The 10933-nt window shown below is 45.4% G+C and overlaps 1 long non-coding RNA gene across 1 annotated transcript; it reads left to right on the top strand.

Moving 5' to 3' along the window:
- The first annotated feature begins 5084 nt into the window (after positions 1-5084).
- LOC147117750 (uncharacterized) lies at positions 5085-10541 on the top strand. The gene is made up of 2 exons (XR_015078527.1): positions 5085-5183; positions 5743-10541. It is a non-coding gene; the product is annotated as an uncharacterized LOC147117750 (long non-coding RNA).
- Positions 10542-10933: the final 392 nt, after the last annotated feature.

Below are 10933 nucleotides of genomic sequence, written 5' to 3'. Positions count from 1 at the left end.
AGTAAGAGCATGCAGGAAGGTCCTTTTCCCTGGCAATCGATGAAAACGACCACCCAAAGACACAAAAAGGGCATGGCTGGAGATCACAGAGAAGGTCAGTAGCAGGGATGTCATGAGGAGGATGTGGATCCTGTGCTGGAAAAGATTCAATGATCTCATGAGGTCAGGAAAGGTAAGTGCAATGCCACACTCACCTACATCCTGATGTGCCTGTCACCACAACCCCATCACCCTGACTTCCCAAGCCTACTCCTGCACATCATTCCTCACACCAACATACCTTGCAGGTGCACCCATCCCTCACTCTCTATGCACCTACTCACATCCCCACCTGACTAACCACCCCTCACACTCACCCTCATCCTAATGCAATCATAGCAAGTGACACCACAGAAGGAGACCATTTGGCAATGTCACACCACTCCCTCATAGTCACCCTCTACAGATGTAGCCCATCCATTCCTTACACTCATTCCATCACTCTCACTCAAAGTTTTCTTCTTTCCCTCCTTGCAGGAGAGGAGAGCACACAACATTAGGGAGAGGTGACTCTCCCGCCTTCAGTCATTTGACTCCAGCAGAGGAAGAGGCCCTGGAGATCTCTGGAGTTGCAGAGCTGCTGGCGGTGGGAGATGGAGAGAGTGGGCCCTCCCAGCTACCTGGTGACAGAATTAAATCTCATACAACCACACAGCATATAAAGTCACATATGGTGACTGATGTCAGCATCCAATGAAATGTCACCATGCGCATAATGGTAACGTTATCCATTCTTATTATAACACTTCTAATTCCTCTCTTTACTCTCCCACAGGTCCATCAAGTGCCCCCCCCCCCACTGTCCAGCCGCAGGAGGAAGGTGACTCCTCAGAGGAAGCTCCATTCTCTGAGGGTGCAACATCAGCAGACCCAAGCGCACCCAGCACCAGCGCAGATACGCGCACCTCGGTGGGCTCTGTGGGAGATACAGTAGTGTTGTCACCTGGTGTCTCATACATCACAAGTGAGCAAGAACAGATGGTGTTGATAGGGATAGCCGGAGGGCGCAGGATGCTCCAAGCTCTGATGAGTTACATGCAGATGCTGAACCTCGGGAGTCATCGAGGGTGATCTTGGAGGGGCAGCAACAATTGCATGAGGCTCTGGCAGCTTTTGCAGCCACCATGTCTGCAAATGTACAAAGAATGGAGGAGTCCATCTCCAACATGAGCAGCACTATCAGGCGATGGCGATGATGTGCTGTTCCATGGAAAGGATGGCCACCTGCATGGAGCAGCAAATGCACCAATCCAACAAGAACATGCTTGCTGTGGGAAGGATATAAATGTTGACTTGGGCTTTCATCACCCCATTGATGTGCAGCAAGGTGCTCTCCAGCTCCTTGCTAGCAGGAAAGTGCGGATGGCCCATGAGAGGGATGATGTTGAGAGGGACATGGAAGTGGGGGCTCTTCTCAAAGAGCTCACACTTCTCCCCTGTTGCCTCCCGCTCAGTCAGAATCACGCACTCTTCCTCGGATCCCGATGGCCAAGTCTGCTCCTGCACAGTTGCAGAAGGAGCAGTCTTTGGTGGGCCCCTCACAGGCGCCAAAACTCAGAAGACATCCGCCAAGTGTCAAAGCAGTTGCAGCAGAGAAGTGAGCAGCCTGCCTCTACCTCTGCTGAAGCCACAGGGGTTGCACCTCGTAGAAGCACACAGAAACGAAAAAAGACACAATCCTAGATGCACAAAGATATGCACATGGGTATATGAAAAAATGTTAGTGATAAGTTTCATGTCTATTTATGACGCACTTAAATTTATTTCTTTGCACCACTTTCTGGTCTTGCCCATTTGTGCCTGCTACCTGGGAAGTGGCCTTGTCACTTGGAGTGAATGGTGAGATATTAGTTAACCTCGAGCTACGGGGATTTGGGTGAGAGGAATGGCTTGGTCCTTGTAGGACTGCTTTGTGGTGTTGTTGGAGCGGGGGGTGGATGGGAACTTAGTACAGCTCGTGGCAGCCATACGGGTGTGCTAGAGCAAGTTAAGTAAATCTGGCCATGATGAGGCCATCCTGGGTCTCCTGGGCAGCAATGTGCGCCTCTGCTGGTGCCATCTCCACCTCAAGTTCATCCTCCTCCTCCTTCTCATCTTCCACCTGCTCCTCCTGCTCCTCTGAAGAGGCTGTACGCTCTGCGCCTTGCTCCTCCTGCAGCCCCAATCCTCGCTGCTGCGCTATGTTGTGCAGCGTGCAGCAAACAACGATGATTCTGAAGAACTTGGCCAGTGCATACTGAAGGGCTCCTCCAGATCTGTCAAGGCATCTGAAGTGCATCTTCAGCATGCCATTTGCTTACCCTATGACACATCTGGTGGACATGTAGTTGTCATTATAACGCTCCTCAGCTTCAGTACTTGGCCTCCTCAAGAGTGTCATCAGCCACGCCTTCAGTGGATAGCCCTTGTCTCCAAGCAGCCAGCCAGCAAGTCTGTTTGGAGGTGTGAAGAGCTGAGGGAGGGTGGACTGGTGCAGCACGAAAGAGTCATGACAGCTGCCAGGGAATCTGGTGCATACATGCTTGATGATCTTTTTATGATTGCAGACGAGCTGCACATTGAGGGAGTGGAAGCCCTTGTGGTTCACAAACACTCCTGGGTGATGATGGGGTGCCTTCATGGCCACATGCGTGCAGTCGATTATTATCTGCACCTGTGGGGAGCCAGCCAGAGCCACAAAGTCAAGCACCCACTCAGTAACACTGGCCTCATCAGTGGCAAAGTTTACACAAGTGACTGACATGTCAAATATGGCATCGGTCACCTGGGTGATGCATCTGTGGGCGGCCAACTGCGAGATCCTGCAAATGCCTGCTGCAGATCCCTGGAAGGAGCCTGAGATGTTGAGGGTGGTGGTGACTTTGACAACCACTGGTAAGGCGTGTCCCCCAGGTCCTCTGGGCTGCAGGTCTTGTTCCAGCAAGCTACAAATGTCTGCGATGACCTGGCATGATAGCCTGAGCCTCCTGAAGCACTGCTGCTCAATCATGTCCAGGAAGCTCATCCTCTGCCTGTATACCGTGTGTTGGGGATATCGCCTCTGGTGCAGTGCAGCCCTGTGATGCCTCCTTCTCTCCTGTGGAGCATCAAGTCGTTGAGGAGCCGGCTGCTGTTGTGGCTGCTGCTGCTGCTGGTGTTGTGGATGATGCTGGTGTTGTGGCTGCTGCTGCTGGTGTGGCTGGTGTTGTTGGTGCTAGGGCTTATCTTGGTCCCATTTTAAGGTCCAAGTTGAGACAGCATAAACGGTACCCATGCTGATGTAATAGATGGCAGGTAAAGTGGAGATCAGAGGCCCAAACCCTCAATGCTCTGATAGTGACCAGCATTTTGGTGAGAGTGGCTTCCAAGGTTGCAGAAATGACCTGCAAACTCCTGACAGCTAAATCTCTGCACAAAATGGTGTCAGCAAGAGCCTTTCCATTCGGCAAGGAAGCAGATGTAATGGAGTATTTATGTGTTTTTTCCAGCTGTCAATTAATGTAAAATGGCCACTGAGCTTCCAACTCCCCTTCACAAGCCAGGTTCCCGAGGTGCGTGAATCCCATGGTCAAGAAGTTAAAGCCAAAACCCAATGTTAAAAACCCAATTAAGGGTCTCTCAACAAGCATTTAAGTACTTCAATGAGGTTGCCCGTCCGACGCGCTGGCAATTTCTGCAATTTTTACTGCTGACCCATCCCCAAACACGCACACTCGGCACTGGGAAAATTCCGGCCATGCCTTCTCTAATCTTTCAGTTGGAGGATGGAAAAGACTTTAGCGAGATGAGGTCCGGTACAAATCATTAAAGCTGCTTGTTTTTACAGTTAACAAGCAGACATACAACATAGTAGTTGTAAACAAATTTCACTTACTTCGCTCAATTTTCCCTTCTCCCCTCCAAAAATGAGAAGTGAATAGTAAACCACATGCCTTGTCCCTTTTGTAGGCTGACTTATTTGCTTTTTTTTGGCATTACATTTATTTCTAGATAACTCATAACTGCAAACTCTGACCTTATGTTTATGATCTACCAGCTCCAGGCACCTTGTGGTCTCCTGCTTAAAACCTGGCTGACTGCCCACGTGACTCTTTCCTGTCTCTGCATTCACGGGAAATGGAAACTCCTTCCCCACTAGGGATTCACCAGTAGGCCTGTCAATTAAATCGATTACTGTGCCCAAAAGTATATTCTCAGCAGACAACATAAGCAGCGCTCACATGAATAGAAACACCCCCATAACAATAGGTGTGAATGTATTGTTAGGCATCTTAGACGAGATAACAAAATAACAAAATGTTTAATGTCCCAATTCATTGTGGAAAACAGTAAGGACAGTTGTCTCATTAACACCGCCCCCCACACCTGCCCTGTCTCCACAGCTTAAAACTGTGCAAAGTCACTTCGTTTTTAAACATAACACATTCTCCAATCCTTTCCGTGAAAAAAAAGTTTTAAAAATGCAACCAGATATATGTGGAAAATTCAACATAATGGGCCGTATATTCCGATGCCTACGGGAGTGTACGAGCTGTGTACGCACCCGTAGGCACATCGAAATGCCGGTTTCAGGCATGTGAAGCGCATGCGCTGAAAACCAGTATTTCTGATCTGTCAAGAATGCTCTTGACAGATTGGACGCCTGCCCTGGAGAAGGGCCTCTGCGGGGGGAGAGTTCCGCTTTCTGGAGAACCTCCGACCACAGAAAACCCTTAGAAATCCTACGCCTGCTTTTACCAGCATAAGAGTTGAAAAAAAGTAAGAAAAACATTTTTTTTCAATCATTTATAATTTAAAAATACTTTTAGAAAAGGTAAGTTTATTTTTAGCCCCGTAATAAATTTAAATTATTTTTTTCAAAAAATTAAATTTTTGTTTAAAATATTTAATTTGTTGTAATTTTAACTCATTTTAAAAATGTGATGGATTTTTTTTAAATTTATCTAATGTTTTACTGTGTTTTTGCAGTGATCTCCATTCATATATCTGACAGGTCTATCTGTCAAGTGTATGAAGGGAGATTCCCTTCTCCTATTGGCTCCCCATGGCCCACGTGATCCCAGGGACGCTTGCGAACTGCCTGCGCCTCTGGGATACATGGGCCTTGTGTATTTCGAGTTGGAGAGGCCCAGGAACGGAAGTATATGCACCTCGGGAGCCCTCAGGTAAGTTTGTAGATTTTTTTCCAGATCGGAGGCCTCTGCACGCAGGAAGCCTCCGATCGGAAAATACGGCCCAATATTTGTTAAATATCTCCCTGCCAGTGTTAGCAGCTATTGTGTTTCTTACAACATGCGGGGGAGGTCTTAGATTGTAATAGAATGGGCCTTTTTTCGGCTCATGATGAAAAGACAGACCACGTCCTATTGCAAAGTGTACCTGGACACAGGACATACTGTAAAATCAGGCCAGTGGAGTGCCCAACTGTAAAGGAACCGCCCGAATTTCCTCCATTTAAATTTACAGGTGTGTACTCTAACCTGTCTGATTTCCAGTATTGGTTACACCCAGGAAATTCAGTCTGCCCGGGTGCAGACCCAGAAAAATCTGCTTATTTTGTCTAATCTGTAAGCACTTGATGCTGATACTGGGTGCTTGAAATATCTTGTTCCTCAGCAGCAACATCCCTTGCCTTTGTTAGCACAAAAAATGGTGTTCAAAATATAAAGGTATTTTCAGAGTCCTAATAACACGCAAGTTTTTTTCTTTAATATTTCATTTCAGGGCTTTGCATTGATCCAGACTACAGCACACTCTGCTGGTAGTAAGCACATCACTACATGGTAAAGCAGCAAGTAAAATGAAATAGACCAACATTTGCCACAGAATGGAAATGACTGCACTGAATACAACCTGGATGACGGCACATTGAATCTAACAGCACAGAGACTGCCAATATATCCTTCCATCAGCACATCTAGCTGCTTTATTAAAATCAAAAGTATTAGCTGTAAAGTGTTTTGGGACACCCAGTGGTCGTGAAAGGTGCTATATAAATGCAAGTCTTTCTTTCTTTCTAAAATAGCTGTGTGTTATAGTTTGTGGATGTAAGTAGTCCTAACAGAAAAGGTTAGAGAGGGGTTGAATTGATGTATTATACGGTCAGAAATTTTCCCAGCATTTCAATGCAAACTAACGCCTCAGTGTCACGCATAGTTTTAGGGGTAAAATAATGGCACCCAACAACTTCAGTTAACTGCACATTCATTGTGTTCCACTCCAGTATATTCAATGTCTTCTGTGGGCTTCTAAGACTTTATCACCGTAAGTACCAGAGTTGTATGTGTATTCATTCTCGGGATATGGACATCGCTAGCAAAGCCAGCATTTATTGCCCATCCTCAGTCACCCTTGAGAAGACGGTGGTGGGCCTTCTTCAACCGCTGCAGTCCATGTGGTGAAGGTGCTCGCACAATGCTGTTAGGTAGGGAGCTCCAGGATTTTGACTCAGTGACCTTGCAGTAACCTAAATTGACATTGGATGTAAGAAACCTGACTGATTTAACTACTTAGGTTTTCAAGCAAATTGTCAATATCAAAAATCCAACTGTCTGGATATTTTGGATTTAGAAAGGGCTCTCAACTGCCAGGTTGAGCAGTTAACGAGTACAGTGCCAAGTTGATATTCATCATTGATCCAAACGATATTACTATGTGCCCCTATTGTCACTAGTAGCCTGAGAGTTCTGCCATTCTGTTGATAATGTTTTTTTCATTCATGGGATGTGGGCATCGCTGGGAAGGTTAACATTTATTGCCCATCCCTAATTACCCTCGAGAAGGTGGTGGTGAACCCCCTTCTTGAACTGCTGCAGTCCGTGTGGTGAAGGTACTCCCACAGTGCTGTTAGGGAGGGAGTTCCAGGATTTTGACCCAGCAATGATGAAGGAATGCCAATATATTTCCAAGTCAGGATGGTGTGTGACTTGGAGGGGGACTTGGAGGTGTTGGTGTTCCCATGCATCTGCTGCCTTTTTCCTTCTAGGTGGTAGAAGTCGTGAGTTTGGGAGGTGCTCTTGAAGAAGCTTTGACAAATTGCTGCAGTGCATCTTGTAGATGGAACACACTCTAGCCACGTTGCACTGGTGTCGAAGGGAGGAAATGTTGGTGGATGGGGTGTCGATCAAGTGCGCTGCTTTGTCCTGGATGGTATTGAGCTTCTTGAGTGTTGTTGGAGCTGCACTCATCCAGGCAAGTGGAGAGTATTCTAACGCACTCCTGACCAGGCGCTCCTGGTGCTGCTCCTGGTATGCTTTTCTACACACTTCATTGAACTTCTACACTCCTCACCACTCTTGATGATGAACATTGAAGTCCCCCATCCAGAGTTCCCTTGCTACCCTCAGTGCTTCCTCCAAGTGGTGTTCACATGGAGGAGTACTGATTCATCAGCAGAGAGAGGGCTGTATACCAACTGTATCCCAACTGGGCCGCCAACTCTGTTGGATCAGGCCTGCTGGTGGGACAGGACATACCCTGGGATGGTGGTGGACGAGTCTGGGACATTAGCTGAAAGGAATGATTTTGTGAGTATTGTTATGTCAGGCTGCTGCTCTCCCAATTTTGGCACAAGTCCCCAGATCTGGTCATTATCACAGTACAGCGTCAACTGGGCTGTGTGTGCCTTTGTCATGTCTGAATCCGATGCCTAGGTCGATGCTGTGTAATCCATCCAGTTTTATTCTTATTATTCTTTCTGTAGCAGTTTGATACAACTGAGTGACTTGCTAGGCCATTTCAGAGGGCAGTTAAAAGTCAACCATATTGCTGTGGTTCTGTAGTCATAAATTGGCCAGAATGAGTAAGGATGGCAGGTTTCCTTCCCTAAAGGACATTAGTTGGGTTTTTATGTCAATCCGACAGCTTTATTGTCACCATTACTGATACTATTTCCAGATTTATTTAATTAACTGAATTTTAATTCACAAACTGCCATGGTGGGATTTGAATTCACATCTCCATATCATTAACCCAGGCTTCTGGGTTGCTAGTCCAGTAACATAACCACTAAGCTACTGTATCCTACTAATAATCCCACAATTTCTTCTGAAATTTTTGACTCCTTGCAAAATTGTTGTTAGTGATGTCATCATGTATTGACACAATCATATGTCAAGGAGTTGTTAGTTCCAGATGTCAGTGAGACATGTTAGGGGCAAATAAAACTGAGAGAAAACCAGGAATACGCTAAAGCAGCCAGTGAAGAAAGAAGGATCTTGCATTTTTTTAGTGCCTTTCACGACCTCAGGACGTCCCAAAGTGCTTTACAACCAATGAAGTACTTTTGAAGTGTAGTCACTGTTGTAATGTAGGAAACACAGCAGCCAATTTACATACAGCAAGCTCCCGCAAACAGCAAATGGCCAGATCATCTATTTTTAGTGATGTTGGTTGAGTGATAAATATTGGCCAGGGCACCAGGGAAAACCCCCTTGCTCTTATTCGAAATAGTGCCATGGGATCTTTTACATCCACTTGAAAGGGCAGACGGGGTCTCAATTTAATTTCTCATCTGAAAGGCAGCACCTCCGACAGTGTAACACTCAGTACTGCACTGGAGTGTCAGGGTGGATTACCTGCCCAAATCTCATAAGTGGGACTATGAACCCACAACCTTCTGACTCAGAGGCGAGAGTGCTACCATTAAGCCACAGCTAACATAAAAGGATGCGGGGGCATAAATCCGGGTTCTGTTCAAACACTGGAACTGTGTTTACTGGAAGCCTGGAATAAGGAGAGATATGCCAATGATATTCAGTGGTATAGCTAAGGCAGAAATGTTAATATTAATGAATATCAGGAACTTTTCTCAGGAGAAATGTTTTCTGAATTGACTTTGCAGAATTTACAATATTCTCTTTCTTACAGGATCATTTTTTTTGTCCAGAATGCAGTCAATTTTTTTTAAACATGAACTGTTCCTAAATTAACTTGCCTGACCCTCTACCCATGGGATCCTCATACAGGGCCCCAGTTTAACTTCTCATTTGGAAAGTGGTACCTCTGACAATGCAACACTCCCTCAGTACTGCACTGAAGTGTCACCTTTGATTATATGCTCAAATCCTGGCAATCTTACAAGAAAGCAATGACAACAGATGAAATAATTTAGCCATTAGATATACATTCAGAATAAAACTATTAACTGTGCATGTCAGATACAATTTCAGCATATGGACCTGGAACATGTAAGGATTTCGCAATAATTTCGAAATTTCCTACAGTTCCGAAGATTGAATTTTGATTAAAAGAATACCTGGGTAATATACCTTTAATAATCCAGGGATCAAAATGGCCGTCAGACCTCGTGGCAGAAGACAAAAGACATTGAAAAGGCAGCTTGTGTGTGTCTGTGAAAAAGGGGTAATCAAAGATGGCTGCCCGACCTCGTGTCAGGACACAGACTGTGGACATATGAAAAGGGAAGATCAAAGATGGCTGACTAAACTGCCAATCAAAGGCAGTTCAGGGAGATCCCCTCCCTGCAGAGACAATCGACAGAAACTGCTACTATGTTTACACAAAGGATTAACCACTTGAGACTGCGGTTTCAGTTTGACCACAGGACAACTTTCAAAGCTGTTTACTCAGCAATTATAGAAAGACATGATTTTTTTTCAAACCAAGACAGCTCCATTCAAACTCAGTACGATGAATGGGAATACATTCACAAACCCATCACGATAAATGGGTAATTCATCCAAACCCATCACAGACAATGTTTGGATCCCTTTTGTTCAGCCCAGATGCACCTGGATCTGGGTGGGAAGGTTTCGGCCCCAATTGGGGTATAAGATAGCTTCTCAAGAAGCCATCTCTCTCTCTCTCTCTGCCGCCTCGCCTCCGTGCTCTGCCTACAGAAGAACAGCTCAGAAGCCTGCCTAAAGGAGTGGAATACCAGCAGTTTACTTTTAAATACTGGGGTATTTTCTACTTCAGGGCAGTGAAGATCATAGACCGCAGGGGGCACGGAGCAGGCATTTTCATTGGTGAGCATACCTTTTCTGGCCCATTACAAGGCAACTTAGAATAGGTATAGGGGTGGGAATTAAGGGGAATTTTGTTAGAACTGTAATTTTAATCGATTTTCCCTCGTTGTGTCCGTTCTCTCCTCCCCTATTTAAGTAACAGTGTTGCACTAGCAGAGAAGTGCTGTAGTGAACACGGAGTTTGGTATTAAAAGTGCTGTATTTAAATAAAAGTGCTGCACTAAGCAGGGAAGTGCTGTAGTGAACATTAAGTGATTTGTAAGAAGTAAAGTGCTGTATTAAAGTGCTTTATTTAAGTAAAAGCCACTAAGCAGAGGTGCTGTAGTGAGCAAAGTGTACTGTATTAAAGGTGTGTTGCACTAATTAAAGGTCCTGTATTTAAGTAAGGCCACTAAGCAAAAGAGTGCTGCAGTAAACGATAAGTGAACTGTGTTAAGTAAAAGTGCTGTACCAGGCATAGGTGTGTTGTATTGATTATTTTTAAGTTGTTTCTTTCTTTTGTTTCAATAAATACTGGTCTGTTTTGCACCCAAACCACGAGTCACGTTTTTCTGTCTACATCGCTACTGAATAAGTCCGGCAGTCAGAACCAGGAATAGGGGAGCGCTTCGAAACCACATGGGGGTCCCTGGAGCAGCTCAGAGGCTTCTGATTGGCCAGAGACAATAACCCTAACCCTGCTTGTTTAATTCCTACAAACATGTGTGGTCAATATCTGGTTTATAATCCAGTAGATTGGCAGCAAGAGGAGTTGGGCATGTACCCTTGATATTAGACCATTGACTCCGGAGCAAGTTGTGACTGAATGTTTGGTTTAGGTTCCATGGTTCAATGAGCTGTTTTTAAATTGTGAACATTAGGACCTTAGGCTGTTTTCAGTGACTATAGAAGTAGGCTCCAGGTTTAGGTTGCATTGAGGAAGAATG

The sequence above is a fragment of the Somniosus microcephalus genome, chromosome 5, assembly GCF_052327205.1.
Source record: "Somniosus microcephalus isolate GS21.2 chromosome 5, FLI_Smic_1.0, whole genome shotgun sequence".
Lineage (NCBI taxonomy): Eukaryota > Metazoa > Chordata > Chondrichthyes > Squaliformes > Somniosidae > Somniosus > Somniosus microcephalus.
The sequence above is the reverse complement of the archived record's forward strand: the minus strand, read 5'-3'. Positions and strand labels throughout refer to the sequence as shown.